This window comes from Vanessa atalanta, chromosome 22, assembly GCF_905147765.1.
Source record: "Vanessa atalanta chromosome 22, ilVanAtal1.2, whole genome shotgun sequence".
NCBI lineage: Eukaryota > Metazoa > Arthropoda > Insecta > Lepidoptera > Nymphalidae > Vanessa > Vanessa atalanta.
The window spans coordinates 3716688-3737634 of NC_061892.1; positions in this window are offsets into that span (position 1 = coordinate 3716688).

The following is a 20947-nucleotide window of genomic DNA, read 5'->3' on the forward strand; positions in this document are numbered from 1 at the left end:
ACAATTTCAAGAACGCTTCCAACCTTTGCGGTAAAATTCATTAGATGTTTCATTAAATATTTTAGAAATACATTTAATTGTATTTTCTCCAAAAATGTTAATAATGTTTTGGTCGAATGAATAGCTTGTACGGCTGCAGATTACCAGGTTCCGGATTTGATTCCCGGGTCGGAACGATATGTTATATTGAGGTTTTCTCTATCTTCGTATAACAAATAATATTAGATACCACAATATTTTACAATACTGGATACACAGAATATAACAAATCAGCTATCATATACAGATTTCTTCACGAAGTTTATCTTCGCGAGCTGTAATTTTTCGGATATGAACCCGCAATCTTCGACTAAGATTCACGCAATCAAACCACTGGACTCGGCTGAAACACGTATAAAACACGTATTTTAATCTATTACTTATATAAACGATCCAGTTGCTTTCCTAAGTGGTATTTTATCACCAGCTATTCTGATCTACACAAATGGAATTTTTTCCCTCTTTTTTTTTGAGGTTTAGAGATTTTCAATCCTTCTTTTGTTCGAATAAAACCGAAGTCGAATTCGAATTTTATGGCTTTAAATATTCATCTGATTTCCAAGTATTGCGCAGCGTTTTACCGAGTTTTTTGTAGTATTCCAGTCTAGCGTCGATCGAATGAATTGCTCTTTAAATACATTTACGTCGTACATAAATAGTTCAAACTGTTAGTTGGTAGTGGTTAAACAATTAAAGAACCCTAATATAAAGAATATAATTATGATTAGTTTACGTCATTTGGTTTTTCAATCAGTCTAGATATATAGAACTGAACAATAACTTTCGTCGCGGGCACATTAGTATCATATATAATATAATACGTTTTTACATTGGTGATGTACAATGTATTTGTGGTAACCATGAGGTAGCCTGACTGCCTACGTATTTGTGAAAAATAAATTAATCGAAGATACGCTTAGTAATATTTACGCAACAAGTAATCCATCCCTAAACGACAACTCTTCTACACGGATGGAATTTTCTTTTGTCTGAACTCTGTACTTTTTGGGTATATAACTCATTTACACGCATTGAAATGATTTATCATTTTAAGAAGCTGGAGTTTTTATTTATTTGATTTCATACAATAATGTCTACAAGTTTTATTTGAAACTATTTTAGATTTCGATAGTCCATTTATTAACAAAGATTTATAGATTATATAACATTTATTATACGTGTAGTTTATTGTTATATTTTAATATAAATGTTCTTTTGTGACAGTTATATCCTCTCTGATATTTAAATGCACTTACCTTTTCTCTTACAAAACTCCTTTCAACATTGGTCGCCAATAAATCCAATGTTGGTTGTTTTTCGTTATCTGTTATTTATATGTTGTTAAATAAAGTATTAAATCTTATATATATATTAATAGCGTAAGTCGGTTTTTGTTCTAGTGAATTATGGGACGATGCTTCACTTAAAAGATTGCAGAAAATTAAAATAAATTATTACGATAAGTAAATTGTTATGAGTTAACAAAGAATTAATTTTAGAGAGCGGAAACAAGTTATTGGCCGAGTAGAGAAAGGCGCTATGGCTGTATAAAAAAAAACAATGTTAAGACCGTGAACAGACGTCGTCAATTTAGTATGAAATTAAATCAAAACAAAATCATGTCATAAGTATTTAAAACGACATTATCTACGAATGTCTTGTTCACGAAATATCGAGTTCCAACAAATAAAAATAAAAAACATGGTATATATCCCACTTTAAATACTTGTAGTAATAAAAATAACCATGTTAATTTAAAATCTTGTCATAAGTTTCGAAATTTGTAAAAATCTGTTGAACAAACGCTTCGCGTGCGACCCACTAGTAAATAATAAATAACCCACATAAGTGGAACATTGTCGATTAAAGCAAGTAAATCCCTGTGACTCAGCAAGTATTTAAAATAAAACGGAACTAAATATGTCGTTCCTAACTAATTTGCGGGCACCCTTATCTAAAGAGGAATCTTGGATACGGGTGACGTTTGATTAAATAAAGGGACAACCTTCGACCCTACGCTTACTTATCTGATAGAATTGTATATACAAAGGTTGTTTCAGGTGTCTCTTGGTTTGTATTAACAAATCCTACGATCAAGTCACTTTATTTCAATCGGAAATACTTACTTACTTCTTGTACTTTTATCTCTGATTTAAGCGCGAGGCGGTAGGAGCGCTCGGAACATTATTGTGTAACGACAAAAGCGAATATCCGGTATAGATCAGTGATGTCATGCATATTTAATTTCGGATTTGGATACGTATACAATAATATGTTTTATAGGTTTCAGATATGGTTACGAATATTAAATTATTTCGGATAGTTCCAATTACGAATATTACATTATTCATTAATTGTAAAAGAGATAATTACATGCAGAGCCGAGATGGCCCAGTGGTTAGAACGCGTGCATCTTAACCGATGATTTCGGGTTCAAACCCAGACAGGCACCACTGAATTTTCATGTGCTTAATTTGTGTTTATAATTCAACTTGTGCTCGGCGCTGAAGGAAAACATCGTGAGGAAACCAGCATGTGTCTTATTTCAACGAAATTCTGCCACATGTGTATTCCACTAACCCGCATTGGAGCAGCGTGGTGGAATATGCTTCAAACCTTCTCCTCAAAGGGAGAGGAGGCCTAAGCCCAGCAGTGGGAAATTTACAGGCTGATAATGTATGTATGTAATGTACATGCTAAAAATTTGACTTCATTTTTGGTAATAGGTTTTTGCTAAATTCGGTTCCGATTTCGGAAACATTTTTATTTAGGATATTCGATAGCTTCCGTTACGGTTAATATTCCGCCGTTAAGGTAAGCGCTTTCCTAAGTGAATAGTTCTATAGTGCAAAGCGACGCGTCTTCTTCGTCGAAAGTGGTGAAATTTACTATTAATATACGATGCTGTACTTTATTAAATATATACTGTATATATCTACAAAAGTTTTTGTTCTTGAACGCGTATCACGGAAAAACCGCTGATAATTTTGAAATGAAATTTCAATCATTATATTTCGTACGTTTCAGAGAAGTTATTTTGCTAAATTAATAATATTAATAATTATAATATAATGCCACAGCAACACATGACCGCGTCTCTGAATATGTTATTAATACAATTAAAAATTCGTTCGATTCAATTTGTCATGTTTGCCTTTACTGTAAAGATAGACAGCGAATAGATATGGCGGTCTTTTTGTTGGACTTGGATTCCGTGGTCGCTTTGCGTTTAATATAATCTTGTAGAATCATTCTGTACTTTTAAGAGATACAGATATTGAGTAAAGTATGGTGTTTTTTATACAGCTTAACTATTATTTATTGATCGAATTTTAACTTTTAATTTATTTTAAATCTATTAATAAATGACTATCGATGGGCCGTATGCGGTTTAAACAAATACGAAACTAGTCTTGAATATCTTTAACATTAAAAAATCGCCTAAAGTTCGGCCGAACTTCGGTTCAATTTCAATTTCGCCGCGGTATTTCGAGAGTCGACATATCTTAGCTTGTTGACACATTTACTTCGATTATTGCAAGCTATATCACGGCCGTATTTAATTTCATTTTTTTCATTACTTTCGATGTTTAATTGATTAAGCATTTTTTTTTATTTGAAGACAAAAGAGAAAGTAAATTAAGAAGAACAAAATTTCATTAAGCAATTTATTTATTTGAAGACTGGTAAATTAAGAGGGACTAATTATATTTTATCGCTAGTTTAGTTGAGTTATACATGAATGTCAATAATAATCGCATTTTTTTAAATATTAAGGATTATTACTTGAGATACTAGAAGTAAAACTAGTACATGAATAAAAATAAATATAAAAGAACATAAAATACAGCATCAACGAAGAAAATAAATTTAAAATCGATTTTTTTATATAGGTAGGCTGGTAGAGCTGCCAGATCCCTAACGGTACTGCATCATTATAATCATTCTTCGTATCATCAATGCAAACCAACTTTGGTAACTAAGATTTTTGCCTATATTTACACAGGCTTGCTTACCTTTCAAACCGGAACACAACCATTTCGCGTTAAGATATGATGAGTAGGTGATATATACACAGACGGGCTACCCTAACCTGGCTACTCTTGGTTGGAGTCGTGTGGAATAGTTTGTTTACAAATGGTGTGGAATTTTGATCAGTTTAAACCTTTAGACGTTTTAATTCATTGGAGTCAATGTATGCAACATTGACTCCAATGAATTAAAACTGACAGTTTCTGACATTTCATGGTCGAGCTATGCGGCGAGTATCGAGTTTACAGAATAGCTCGTCTCGATTCTCATCGAATTTCGTAATAAATTAAGTAATACGACCATTGCGATAGTAATATAATTATTGAGACAATAAAAGGTTTCTCGTTTCAAATTCTAACGTAAAAAATCACGGCTCTGTTTCTTTTTCTTGTTTAATTCGTTTTTTTTTTATATCTAAAATTAGTATTAATATTTTACAATTACTTTAAAATGGGTATTCGGCTAATCAATTGTAAATCAATTCTTGGATCATCCCTACTATTCAGTTTCCTTTTTATTTCCTACTAATTTCCAACCGCTTCTCACCCGTGTGAGGTGTTGCGTATCCTTTTCCGAACTTGTATGCAAAAGTTCATGATGATTGGTTAAGTGCTTAAGACGTGAACGCGTAATAATGAAACGGATTAATAAAGGAAGTTATTTTCACATTTATAATATACTTTAGACACTTAGCAAAATGCACACATATTGATAATTGGTTACAATATTGGAAGGAAGATTAGATTATCCATAATTAGTAATATCAAACTATTGACCGTCTAATAGATATTCGAGAGATTCCGATCATTCTGAATTCAATATGAGTTATGTTAATAATTATATCATAGTAATCAAATTAATACAACATCAGTAGTGCCTTCAGAAGTCTTTGTAATATTTAGTATTATTATAAATACGAAAGTAACTCTGTCTGTTACCTCTTCACGCTTAAACCGCTGAATCTTTTTAGATGAAATTTGATAAAGAGATAGTTTGGGTTCCGGCGAAGGATATGGATATATATAATACTTTTTTTGATTCTCCCCTTGAGGTAAAAAGTAGGGATGCATCCGATACCGATACCGATACCGATATATCGGCGATACAGCAGGTTTTTCGATATATCGGGTATATTTTTCTGGCCGATACAACGATATTGTTCAAATTACATTTTTAAAAAAGTAATGTAAACGCGCCTCTTGTTTTGTCATTTTCTTTGCAAACGAGATAGTACTTTGTTTTTTAAACAAAAATTAGTTTAATGTTTTTTTTGTTACTTACTCTTATTAATGAACCTTAATTACTGAGCTTAATTACTAATATTCACATTCCAAATCAATCAAAAAACAATCAATCAACATGTCCACTTACATTTATTTTACCTTTATTTAAATTCGATAAGTGTATCGGTATCGGTATCGCCGATATCTTTCTAAGAGTATCGGTATCGGTATCGTATCGGCAAAAAGGCGTATCGATGCATCCCTGGTAAAAGGTTCGTGTGTTTAAGGTAAAGTTTTATAAATTAAACCGCAGGTTAAGCTAGTATATTATACAATCCATACTATAGCGCGTAATATTATTGAACCAGCGGCTAGCGCTTCCCCGCGTTCCCACACCCCGCGTCGGTCCGAGCGACACCGCGCAGGAGTCGGTATTCGGTTCTCCCCGCACCCCGCTCCTGCGTAATTACAAGGTTAGTTTGACTTAGTCCGACCTCGTCACCGTCAGGTGTGCGTAATTTTTAATTCTCTGCCGCGTCTTTGCTAATTAATACGAATATCAAATAATCATTATACTTATATCTAAATTAATGTGTATATCTAAAGTAATGACAATTGTGTATAACGTATGCTAATAAACGTTTTTTTTGTAATTTAAAAGTCGTGTTAAATTTAGAACGCTATAATACTACTAAATGATATTGTTTTTTTTAAGGCCTAACTAAAAAAATCTTCAAAAGGAATAAACTTATATCAGAAGTTGCAACGCGCGATGAACTTGAGAATATAATGAAATAACTGCGCTTCCCAGTTACACTGGGGCACAGTATTCGTTTCTATAATAAGTTTTAACAGCTATTTTTAACTTGGCCTATTAAAAAACTTAAAACTCATACTAAAAAAAAAAAAACGAGGCATATTACTCACTAAAAGATTAAAGATAAATAGTGTGTTTTGACTTCAAGGCAGGATATATACAAAATTATTAATTCTTAACTGACGTACTCTATAATTAAATTGATCGAATAGAGTAACTACTGAGCAGTGGCGTAGCTAGGTGGGTAGGGGCCCCGGTGCATAGAAAAAGAATCGGGCCCTCGCCCCCTCTTTAACGTATATTGCCATTCAAAATTATAGATAGTAATAAGAATAGGATACAGGATACAGTGAGTTGAACATATCATTAGTAAATTAAATCCATACTTCATCTCTATTCAAAGCTCTTTTTATAGCTTAGATTAGAGGGCCCCCAGAGCTCAGGGACCCTGGTGCACCACCTGGCCCTACGATAGCTACGCAACTGCTACTGAGTTTCTTGCCGGTTCTTCTCGGTAGAATCTATTCTCCGGTTTTAGCTTTAAATTTAATTCAACATAGAACATGACGATTCAAAAGTTTTTTTATGAGCCTACTTGAATAAGGAATATTGAGTGCAGACAATTAACATGTCAAGCGTGATATACTTTATCTTGTATTAAATAATTGACTTAACAGTTTAAACTACTTATTATTTATAATATTAATAATGAAATTACGAGCGAAAATTTATTGCTTAACATGGATTATGCATCTATGATATATTATACTATAAATAATTACGTAAATAGCAATAACATTTGTTATTAAGGTTGTTTTCTATCGTACAAGGTTGGCAGTGTTTATTTGTGATTAATCGTTCAAATATAAAAAAATATGTTACTTACGTATTAACGCAGCAAAAAAACAATTGAGCGAATACGGCAATATAGTTTAGGGTATTTTTATTTATCGATTTTTTTTGTAAGTATCAAAAATATTTACTTATACATAGTATGACAAAAAAATTTAACTACATGTAAGTTCGGTAGAATAGGAGGACAAAACCGAGATGGACTAACAGTTAGAAAGCGTGCATCTTAACCGATGATTGCGGGTTCAAAACCTGGCAAGCACCACTGAATTTTCATGCGCTTAATTTGTATTTCGGCGGTGAAGGAAAACATCTTGAGCAAATCTGCATGTGTCTTATTTGAACGAAACTTTGCCACGTGTGTATTCACCAACTCGCATTGGAGCAGCGTGGTGGAAAATGCTCCAAACCTTCTCCTCAAAAGGAGAGGAACCCTTATCACAGCAGTGAAAAATTTACAGGCTGTTCATGTTAAGGTTATGTATGTAGGAGGACAGAATAATTTCATACTTGATAATAATTCTCCAACAAATATATTGAGAGGGATTGAAACCTCGTGTCAGATCAATTAAAAAAAAAATAACGTGTTTATGCCAGTCTTAAATATTCTGCCACAAAAAATAATATTAATTAAAGTTTAACAAATTATTAAACAATTAACTACAACAATAATTTTATATATAATTATGTAAAATAAATAGTTTCAGTTTTAATAATAATGTCATATAATTAATTATGACATCCAACGACATAACACTGTGTTCGGGGCTAGGGTTACTCACTAACATACAGTTAAGTTTTTTATGATTTATAATTGTAATTATAAATTTAATACAGATCTGTGTTTGTCGGTCCATCGGTTAGAACACCTGTATCTTAACCAAACATTGTGAACTGTCATGTGCGTGATTTTTATTTACAATAATTTATCTCGTGTTTGCCGTCGAAAAAAAAAACCAGCATGTGGTGGATGAAAATCTACAATATCTGTACGCAATTTGCATTAGAGCGTGACGGGATAAGAACCTAACTCTCTCTTTAAATAGATAGTGGGCTTTAACACGGCAGTACGCCATTAACAAGTTGATACTTTACAAAATTTTTTTATGATATCGTTAGGCGGAGCAAATGGGCCACTTGATGTTAAGTGGTCACCACCGCCCATAGACAATGGCGTTGTAAGAAATATTAACCATTCCTTATATCACCAATGCGCCACCAACCTTGGGAACTAAGAGGTTACGTCCCTTGTGCCTGTAGTTACACTCGCTCACTCACCCTTCAAGCCGAAACACAAATATTCTGAGCACTACTGTTTGGCAGTAGAATATAAAATTGTTCGACAATAGTCAAGCTTGACAAAAAACACACTTTGTAACCACACTAATTATTAATTAAAATCTTTACTGTATAAGATCATACATACATATCGTGCTTTAAAATCCCTAACTTGAATCCCCAGCTGAAGCAAACGAAAAACCGAAATAACTCTAATGAATTCACTAACATAAACTGCTTTTGGTACTAACAAGCAAACACCGCCGGTAACATCAATTACCGCACCAATTAAACCGCGTTCAACGATAAACTCAAATATAAAAAGAGGAAATACACGAAATGTGTTCTCCGATGCAGAAAAAACCTTCTAAGACGATGCCGAATACCGACTAGCACGGCTTACTCGTCGAAGTTACCGAATAAAAACGAAAAAAATAAATCAATAGTATGATTATGGTGAAGCGAAAAGTTTGTACGATGGTACAAGTCACACGACAAATATGTGTGCGTTAAGTTGCTTGTAACTATTCACGAAAATCGGCCTTTTGTTTCAGTACATTTATATAATACTAGATATCCACCCTGCGTCGCACCGTTGGAATTAGGGCTGACATCGAATATTAATTATATTGAAAAAATTACATACAAAAATGCTCATCATTATCAAACATATTCTACCGCCAAACAGTAGTACTCAGTATTGTTGTGTTACATTTGAAGGATGAGTGGGACAGTTTAACTACCGACCCAAGGGACATAACCAAAACACTATTTTTCATAACTTAATCAGTTCCATAATAATGAGCGCTTTAATTGAAAATTAATTTTGTTTTTATATCTCACTAATACTGTACTGAAATATTCTTCCCAGTATTTTGAAATATAAGGCCTTAATTCCTTAATATATAATGTTTAAATCCCATTAAAAGTCTAGGTTCGCTTAATAAAGTTTCAAATAATTAGTAACAATGGTAGAAGCTGAGAGCTCTGGCATAAGGCATTTATTTATTATTTATATCATTTTTACACGATACTATTAATTCGTGCAATTTCAGCGTCAACGGGAAATTTATAGATAAATCCGGTGAGAGATGTCACTCAATTCAATGGACTCATTTATCTAAGCCGGTACGTGCCAAGAGTTCTGCACTTCTGCCTAAAGTAGGCCATGTTTTGGAACAGCAATATTTTATATGACCCATAGAATTGTACTTATAATAGTTTGGTTACGGTTTAGTGACGGTTTTGTTACAATAATAAACAAGTAAAGTATGAGCGTGTACATCTATATAACTTTACAATATAAGTACCGGAAGAACGCCAAATAGTTTAGAAAAACAAGCAAGCTAATTTATTGGAACCTATAGCGTATGTAACAACTTAAATCTGTTCAACGTTATTACTGTTCACGTTTGTTATTTACAAAAAATGATTTCTAGATATAATTGGGCAACATTTTTGACGGATAATCGCAGTAATATCCTTCCTCGTCACGGATTTGGGAGCCAAGAAATCCATTTAGCATAAGCTGCTCCTCCTGTGCCGTAACCTGCTTATCGCCCGACGAATCTCTCGTCGGATGAAAATTGTTAACTTTACACCCACGCTCCTCGCTAACATATGTATGGCGGCTTGAAGCCATGCCAGCTCTAAGATACATGAAACATACGTAACTATTATGTTCATTCGTGTGTTTCTTTGCTTATACCGTATATTTTAAATACTCATCACCCAATTAGGTTCATTATCTTGCAATACAACGCAAGTCATATTAGACACTCTTTACAAATATTATATTACTTTACATATTATATCTAAAGAGACATTACAACGCGTGTTTTCTATACTAGTATTATAAAAGTAACTCTGTCTGTCTGTCTGTCTGTGTATTGCTTTTTCACGGCCAAATCACCGAACCGTCGTTGATGAATCGAGCTTGAACTCCAAAGAAGGACAACTAAGGAAGAACGGCTGATGACCAAACCCTAAAACGCGAAGACGCGAATGATATCAAGTTACATTTAAAAATCTAACAAAATATCAAGTCTAAAATGAGGTTATACAATAATTTACAATTTAGGTACAATATATACGAAATCAGCGCTAGAATCAATTAGGCGTCAACAATTAATCACGGGAGCATCCGCGTTGCACATTCATCACACAGGGTGATTGTCGATCAATCTTATATGCGATTCGGTCATTTGTCGGCCAAAATGCTTAGCTAACCGACGTTATCTAGTTCACACATGTACTTATATATACTGATCTGTATTGTCTAAATTGTTGATGTCGTGTTTATTCGATGACGAAACATGATTATCGTCGATAAGATAATTTTTAAAAACTTATATGGGGTACTTATTTGGTGTTATGGCTTTGTATAAGCTTGTTCCAGTAGGTAACACCCATTCATCATATAATCTACCGCTAAACAGCAACACTAAGTATTGTTGTGTTTTGGTTTGTAAGGTGAGTGAGCTAGTGCGTCTACAAACATAAGGATTATAATAACATCTCTGTTCCCAAGTTTATTTATTACTTTTAACAGTTCTGACTTATGTATGACGTTCATTTAGTGTTTTATAAAAAATACATCAAGTAAATTATATTATCTTAAATGACGTCTATTAAACATTTCTCGAATAACTGTCGCAGATATTTTAACCAATAAATTAATTTGCATTCAGAAATCAGTCGACGCATAAATTATCAGACAGTACGCGATCGCCAGTACTTATTAATGGTTGCCTCGAATGAAAGGAGGATTTATGTTATAATCTACATGATATCCTGAATTTAGTTTAAATATATAAATCTAAGATATATAATTAACAATCTCTATGTATATAGAGGTAGGGGACGACCAAATAAACGATGGATGGATTGTGTGAAAGGCGATATGGTTAGAAATAATGTTACTTGTGAGATGACGTCAGACATAGAAGTATGGAAGAAGAAGACGTGCTGCGCCGACCTAAAGTAAAATTTGGATAAGGGCAAGAGGATGAACATGTATACATGTCCATCCACATCCATACTCAAGACCTTCCTCACACTCTATAGTAATATATAAATCTATGAATTAATACGAAAATATGTGCAATTTTGCATTTTTTTAAACATTGTTAGGTAGTCTGACAAATGGGCGATCTATGTAATATCATGGTAACTGCTCTTCCCTCCATAGATAGGCGCTATAAGAGATATTATCTATTTATTACATCTCCAAAGCGCCGCCAATGTTGGGAACTAAGACGTTATATCCCTTGTGCATGTAGTTACTCTTTTTCACTCAACCTTCAGAGCGGATCATAACAATACTAATTATTGCCATAAAGTTATGACTGCGTTAAATTGTTTTAAACTAATTGTTACCACATAATCTTAGGATCTTTCATGCCAAATTGAAATCATTTTGCATTAAATAGACCATTTATAAACTACACAATATCACGCTACGACTCAGTGCTGTAGAGCAGTACGTTTAACGCGGGTAAGACTCTATGCTAATTCATATTTTAGTAAAAGAGAAAACTATGTTCCTGAAGCTTGAGAGCTCTTGAAAATTTAGCATATAGTTATTATATTTAAGAGCTATGATGCTTCGGTGGTCAAAAAGTTTGATTTCCAACGGTTAAAAGACCCAGGCGAGGAGAATTTTCATATGCTTATTCTCCTCCTGTAAAAATAGAAGAGGCCTTAACCTCCCAATAGGACATTAACAGACAGATATTTTTATTATATTAACCGATGAACACCATACCAGTAAAAGCACAAAACGAAATTATTAAAATTCCAATCATTTAATTCGCTTAATTACAAAAACTAATTAAAAATGTTAATTAATTAAAATTTACCACTGATTACACAAATGATTACAGCCATTAAGTACAAAATCACGTTATGTCCGTACGTAAAGTCGAATTCCGTTCCATCCATAAATCAACTTGTATAAATATTAATGTAGCTGTCTCAAATGAGTCGCCATTAACATATCATATTCCCGTCATGTAGGACCGGCCTTAACGTGACTTTTGTACGAAAATCTCATTTCACCTAAAACGCTGTGACATTTTAAAGTCCAAGGTGCATTTTAGTGGATCTTGAAAATGTTCGTACATTCAGTGTTTTATTTTATTTTAAAGTGGTCCTTATTTTATAAAGCCGTCGTGATATTATACTCGGACGGAATAATAATGAAATTGTCAAAATTAACAAAAAAAACTGGAATAAACAATATGGGTCATATTCAAAATCTAAATATGTTTTATACAACATTTACTGGCATTTTAGAATCGTCATTGTACACAACATCATAATAAATGTTTTCCGATGGTTCGGAATGTTGATTCTACCTTTTGAAATAATTATAACATTTGATGATGTCGTCCGGCCGATTTCGGTTACAGGGACCAAGTTCATGGGCGACCAACCTACGTTGGATGCACGGGAGTGTACCTACATAACACTTCCAGACTGCGAGCTGGTTCTGAGATTTTTTGCGGCAGAGAAACCAAATAACTTTAATCCGACTGGCCCGACTTGGAGCTTGAACTCAGAACCTCGGGATCTGTGGCCTTATGTCATCGTGTGTCATCAAGTGTGATACGAAGTAAGTTGTGTGACAACGAAGAATATAAGAATAACAAAACAGGTACGCATTATATAAAAATACATACACACATGGATACATACATACATATATATATATACATCCATCCATACATACGTACATACATACATACATACATACATACATATATACATACATACATAAATACATACATACATACATACATACATACATACATACATACATACATACATACATACATACAATTTTATGTCTGTTTCCGAATCGTTATTCGATCAGTGACCGATCATTTTCCATTTATATTTGAATAATATAGTAACCAGATATTAGAGAGAGAAAATAATTACTAACCATGACTGCGAAATTGTACCCTGAAACCTTTTCCGTTGAATCGCAATTCCTAGTATTGTGATGAAAAATTGTCCAAGACTTCAAAAATTAACCTAAATAACTCATTCCATCAAAAATATATTTCACTATAAATAATTCTTGCATCGTCTGTTTTTGGACGCAATTGAAGTTAAATTCAATAAAGTTAATTTAAAAAAACAATTTCAATCGCTAACACTATCAATCGCTAATAATTAATGAGAATTTTTTCTAAAATTTCGAACTCACCGTTAAATTTATCTTTCCTTTCTTGATAATAGGATTTTTCAAACTATCAAACAGCGAACAGTCTCGCTTGATCGTGTTTAGTTTTCCGCTTGTCCATCGCACGCATTCCTCACTCAGCCGAGACACATCTAACTGACGTACAACGAAGTATTGAATAAGGTGTTTTATCCACTAGGAAAAATCTTATAAAGTATTTTTACACAACTGATGAAAGTTGTTTTAATAGTAGCGGAAATTTTACCGTCTATTAGCAATTTGCGGTGCTACGTTCCGCTATGAACGGTAATTGCGTGTTTACAGTCATGAAAAATGTTCAAGATAATTGTGTATAACAATGATTATATTCTTTATAAATGATGATGTCAACTTGATCGATCTCGTTACGTTGGTCACTCTTAAGTGAGACAGGCAACTACGTTGGACATATAATGTACAAGTGTATAACACTCTCTCCTACTCACTCACTCATAATCCGACGAAATGAAAATAATTTCAAGTGCAGGATCATCGGCTTTACGTGGTTCCCACGGTGGTCTCTCTTAAGTAAGACAGCCAAATACGTTGGACATATAATGTACAAGTGTATAACACTCTCTCCTACTCACTCACTCATAATCCGATGAAATGAAAAGAGTTCAAGTGCAAGATCATCGGCTTTACGTGGTTCCCACGGTGATCTCTCTTAAGTGAGACAACCAACTACGTTGGGTATATAATGTACAAGTGTATAACACTCTCTCCTACACACTCACTCATAATCCGATGAAATGAAAAGAGTTCAAGTGCAAGATCATCGGCTTTACGTGGTTCCCACGGTGATCTCTCTTAAGTGAGACAACCAACTACGTTGGGTATATAATGTACAAGTGTATAACACTCTCTCCTACTCACTCACTCATAATCCGATGAAATGAAAAGAGTTCAAGTGCAAGATCATCGGCTATACGTGGTTTGCCGAGGCGTGTGAACGCAAATACTTAATAAAAACTTCTTGAATCTGAACTGAGAATTTCTGGACAAAAAAATCTAATCTTTTTGTTGACTAGACTTATTTCAACTCAGTACCTATTTCCAAAACATGAGAAATTTGTGATTACTTATGACTATGTACATAGAATTGACTCAAAATTTAGAATCACTCTAAAAGTTTTTACATCGTGATGGTTATTGGCCTAAGTCTTCTGATGTTAATTTTTAGAAAGGAGTTTTATAAGAGAGTAAATTCACTCACGTATGCACTTTCTATCTCTTTCTTTTTATTTTTGCCTCTTTCTTTTATGTATAACATATTCCCATTTCCATTGCGTCTGTTATTTAATACATAATACATATATAGCCAAAACATCTTCGTTCGAACCGAATGTACCACGACGTATCTCTTTACTTTTTTTTATTATATTGAATGAATTCGACCATCATCACAGCTGATGTGTATCAAAGTGTATGAAAATAAAGTAAATTTTATTCACTAGTTTATCTAAAACTTGGCACATAGCCCAGTGTAGAGTATGCATTATGTGGTCTATTTATTAGGGCTGGCAATGTTTTTGTAATATAAAGAAGATAAAAAAATTCTGTTGTAAAGTACTTGATGATGGTTTCCTCAAGACTGCAAAATGCATTGAACATATTATAATGGGGATACAAGTGTATCCCCATTTTCTCACTCTAATCCGGAATGGCCCATCCATTATTAAAAGGTACCGAATATCCGAGACAACGGAGGGCTGTAAACATTGCCAGCTTCCAAACTGCGGGCTACTAAGAAGTTTGTAACAAAAACTCAATAACTTATTATTGTCACGACTCGCCTTTAAATCCAGAATCCCGTGACCAGCCTTAAAACCTAGCCATTAGTGACTGTGGCAATAGCCCGTGACCAATGTAAACTTGTTTTTTAACAATGGTAAAACCAATAACCTTAGCAGAGATAAAGTTGCTAGTGTAATCCTTACTTCTAATATCTTATTATTTATAACAATACAAGCTCCTAGTATGAACTTAACACTTCATTGGAGGAGAAAATAGAACTATTAGTTTAATATATATAATACTTTATCAAAAGTAGCATGCTCTAATATACTTTTAATAAATATCCTTTCTAACCGCAAGAATTATTACCGTGACATGACATGAGAAACCGTATCAGATTAAAAGCCAACATTGTGAAACTTCTATTGGGGGTCTTTGGGGGTAACATCGACTCGTGCGCCGTGACGGCAAACGTCTTGAACGCTCTCCTATGACGTTGTTCTGTTTTCCTTTAGTGTGTGCGTGACGTGTACATGCTTCCAACTTCGTGACTTCTTTGCATGTGTGAGCAATGCACACAGAGCAAAAACCATATAATATTTTATTAACAAAATCTATGTACTATGTATGTAATTTTATTGTGTTTACTCTGTAATTGTCGGTCCTTTAGTTATAAATTCTTTAATTTAAAAAAAAAATTAATTTTATTTCTGTTTTTTTCCAATTCTTTTGGTTTCTATTTCAATTATTTATACTTGGAATTTTCCATCAAGTCCAGTTTCACGCTTGTCCGGTGCATGTTGTCTCACTCAGCCGAGTACACACATCGAATTCATGTCCTCGTGTGTACCGAAGTGTATGAAAATAAAGAAAGTTTTATTTCCTAGTTTATTTAAAACTTGGCACTTGGCCCAGTTTAAACGTGGTCGTATATCCTAGGGCTGACAGTTCGAGAATAAAAACCGATTCAAAGCCTAATTATTTTTCTACATTACCTTTAAAAAATTAAGCTTTTTAATAATTTATATTGATTGATAGATTGGTGATTAATAAAAGAGTTGCTGGATTATTTGCCGTTTCTTCTCGATATAATATACATTACGAAGCTATATACAAACAATTGTTTCTTTTATAAGATTTAAAAACTAAAAACGCTTTGAGTAAAAATTATAGCGTACATCTTAAATGTGTCGGTTAAACTCATTGTTCTATTGATAAAATTTCAATTCACCGTATTAGATACGATTTATATTTAATAAAAATAGCAGAAAAGTATATGAAAAATAAGTAAGTAAAATACATGAATATTAAATCAAAAGCAACGTAAGAAACAAGGTAATACCATTCGCTCCAAACATTTCACGCGAAAAATTTTGTTTAATATTGAAACATATTTAATTTAGCGTTAGGAAGATTTCATCCAATCCCATAAGAGGTTTCCTGACGTTAAATATCTTTTATTTTAAGTCCAATAAAGAATTGACAAAAGTTATCCGTAGTAATGTTTTTTAATTATTATATAATCTGACGACCTCCGTGGTCAAGTAGTATGTACACCGGTTTTCATGGGTACGCTACTCTGAGGTCCCGTGTTCGATTCCCGGCCGAGTCGATGTAGAAAAATTTCATTAATTTTCTATGTTGTCTTGGGTCTGGGTATTTGTGGTACCGTCGTTACTTCTGATTTTCCATAACACAAGTGCTTTAGCTACTTACATTGGGATCAGAGTAATGTATGTGATGTTGTCCAATATTTATTTATTTTTTATTTATAATTAGTCATAAAAAATGTAGTGGTTTAAATTTTCTCAATGCTGTTTATACCTTTGAAGACGTATCACATCAAATGTTATATTACCCACATTTTTTTTTTAATTTTAAGTGATGTTTCAAATATTTCAATCAAAATATTTAAAATATATATATATTTTGAGCAATTTTATATCTTACTTATAACAATGTATGCTGGTAAGTTTATTTGAAGTGATTACACTTAGACATAATCTGATCACCTTATATACCACAATTATTTTCTATTGTTATTTGTTTATTGACGAATAATCGTACATCTTATTTTGTACATACATGACGGTATATGTACAGAGTTATTTGTTACTGGCACTTTAGCATACCAACTTGTCTTTGGTAGCGAGGTAGCCTTCACTTGTTTAAGAAATCAGGGTATCACCAGCGCACTATGTCATTCAATTGTTGGACGATTGCTTCCAAAGTTTTGTTAATACTGAACGCATGTGCGGTCGACTGTCTTTGGCAGCAGATCCTGAGGTCCTGGGTTCAGACCTCGGATCGAGTCGATGATAAGGTTTTTTCAATGTGGAATTAATAAAAATTTTGTAAATGCCATAGATCTCATAATTCGATCTCATAACTTATAAGTAATATATTTAAGTAATGTTTTTGTTTTGAAATTTTTAAATTAGCTTTTAAATTCCTCAGTATTTTATCTTTGTTATGTCTTTATTTCAATGATTACATAATTTAGTTATTAAAATTTGATTTTGTATAGGTCGTTTGGTTAGTTTGGTTTATATTTTTGAAGGTCAATGTTGTTTATACCTTTAAAGACATATCACTTTGAATGTTACCCACATCAGTTATTTAAGTGTTCAGTGATAAGTTGGAAGTGGGTACATCGGAGTGCCTCGGAGTGCCTCGGAAAGCACGTAAAGCAATTGGTCCTGTACCTGAACTCTCTCCAGTCGTGATATTGAGTGCATCTGTGTTTGAGCACACACTTGTGCACTTTTAATATACACTGCGGAGTTGAATCGTCTCCCTTGAGTGGCCTCGCGTCGCCGAAATATGACAGAGCAACATTATTATAGCTGTGATACATTTACTGAAAGATTTTAATACTTTGTTATTGAAAAAGTTACTTTGTTATTTTCATTAACTAATTATATTTACATTGACGTGTTTTAATGGAGGTCATTTGTTACATAACAAACCTAATATTGGACGTCTTTCGATCTTTCTTATAACCTTTGCTTAAGGTGCGTTTTGAAACAATGATTTTTCTCTTTCTGTCATGATTGATTTGACATTTGAAAAAAGAAGACAGCACTATCATTTAATCACTCCTCTAAACTAAATTTATTACATGCTTGTATTTAACTTGTAATGTAAGTATGTACGTATCAAATTTTGCAACTTAATTAAGAATCTTTAACAGATGAGTTGAAATGATGACAATGCATACACATTTGACACGTTTGACATAGTTTATATAATATAGCAGCTTGTCGCGAGATTTATTCGTGTTGATAAACAAGTAAATAAAACAATTCGATATGAATAAATTAATCTATTAAACTTTTCAAACTTTTATATCATATGAATTGAGTCGAATGTATCAAGTGTGAAATGATGTTAAAAGTTAACAGTAAAAGTTTATATTTTTCTTTTTATCGCATTTGAATAAAAACTTATTATTTACAAAACTAATTTATTTATGTTGTATGTAAAATCGAAAAATGTTCTAACTGATTGATTATAATCAACGCATAGCTTATCTAAAAGGCGCATAGACATGATGCTCTCAGGGAGCCATCGTTTCGTAATCTCAAGGTGCACTGAGAAAGAATGTTTCGACATGTTGCTTTTAGGGCGGGCGCTGCACTTCCCAATTTTCGTCTTCGTTCAATTGACCTAAAACTTCGAATATAAAATGTTCTTTTAGCATACCGAAACAAATAAATAAAAATATTGTCGCTATTTTTAAAAATAAATATAACTTTAGTTCATTACGTTTATCGTAATCGATTTTTTTTTATTTACACCTAGTTTGTGTTTATAATTCAACTCGTGCTCAACATGAAGAATCATCACGACGAAACCTGCATATTTACTATGATATTCTGACACATTTTTATATCAACCCGTAATGGATCATCGCGGTGAAATAAGCTAGAATTTCGCCTCAGACGGAGAAGAGGCAGTAGCCCAGCGGTGGGAATATTTTATTTGAATTTCATTATAAATTTATATACAATACATTTCTTAAATAATTGGAAAAATATTAAATGTTTTTTGTCTGAAATCTAAATTCATTTTATCATTTCTTATAAAAACTCTTCATTTTTGAATAGGAATTAAATATGTTAAGATATGCTTATAGTAGACAAAATATAAAAATATATATATAATTATGTCATTAAATGATATAATTACCACCAACAGATTAAAATGGCAAGTTATCGATTGATAAGGGGCTTCATTTAAATATATTCTTAAGCCATATTAAAATGACTGATGCAATGCCGGAATATTAATATAATAAGGAGCTGCCCTTAAACAGATTGTTGCCAAATCTTTTCAATAGAGTTGAATCAGGACCAAACCAAATGTTAAACCAGATTTCGCTCCTTGCCTACACGTTTCTTAAAGCCGGCGACGTATCTGCAAGGCCCCGGTGTTGCATATGTCCATGGGCGGTGGAAGTCAATTTCTATCCACCCGAGCCTCCTGCCCGTTTACTGCCCTGCTCTCCACCTAAAAAAAGATGGCGCACGTTGGCAAAGTTAAATGAAGCGTGTCAGGTCGGTCACATGAACTGTTTTGAGGTGAGTTTTGCAAAGAGAGCGTAAAGCACGGCACGATATATACCTGGATCTACCAAGCATTTTTCGAAGAATTTTCTTTCATTAGAAAAGTAAATTGTACATCTACATCTCAAACAAGTTTCACAGGTTCGAGTCCGCATATGCTCAACTCCCTTATTACACTGAATTGCTTAAGGGTAACTTCTGAAAACTTTCACACATCAAAGTTTCAAGATGTGATCAATACACTGTTTACCCAGCGGGTCTTTAGCAGGCTCTGTATTACCAATAACCTAGTAGCATTTAAATTCCAACTTTTATGACTACTATTATGACCGTATTTTAGGTCAAAATGTCCGCATAAATTTGCTATTACAAAGGGTATTACAACACTCACACTGTAATATTTCACTTAGCTTTAAAACGAGCGCAATTGGATAATGTAAATATAGTAAATTCATACTTTACTTCCATTTGTACGTCATATTATTCAAAATAAATATTTTCACTGCTATTGTCTATAACATCAGAAACATATAAAAATAATAACACAGACTCTATACTTATTATTTATATTACTATCCCACTGCTGGGCAAAGCAGTAATAAATATATATAGAGAGCTAAATTTCAAATCGATCGAAGAGAATTAGTTACTGCAATGAATAAACTCGTGCAATACGTAAATTAAAATGGTGCTACTATCTCTCCTTCGTTCAAATGATCTTAGTTGATTACTGATAGCTCTGTTCTACTGTGTAATTCACACATTCAAAGTCTCTTGTAAACCCTGGTTGGAAATACTTATATAAACGGGGTATTACGGTTCGTGTATTGACCACACATCAATTTAAAAGGGAAGCAAGATTGGTTCGTAGTATGTGATCAGAAACTACAGGCTTTATACTGAGGCAATTCGGACGATTTCGCTTTATAACCCCCCTGTGTACAGGCGTTAAGTAGAGTGACCATACTGTAGGTGTGAAATACCTTGGATAAATTATTTTATTAATAACCGAATAAATTTATTTTTCTACTTATCTATATTAACAATATAGATCGAATAGTTTGATGCAAACTATTCTTCTAAGATTATCTACCTTGTTAACCTAGAAACCTGTTCGTTTATGCGATAAAGAGTCTTAAATCTTTTTTAAATAAAAGAGACATTTTATTAG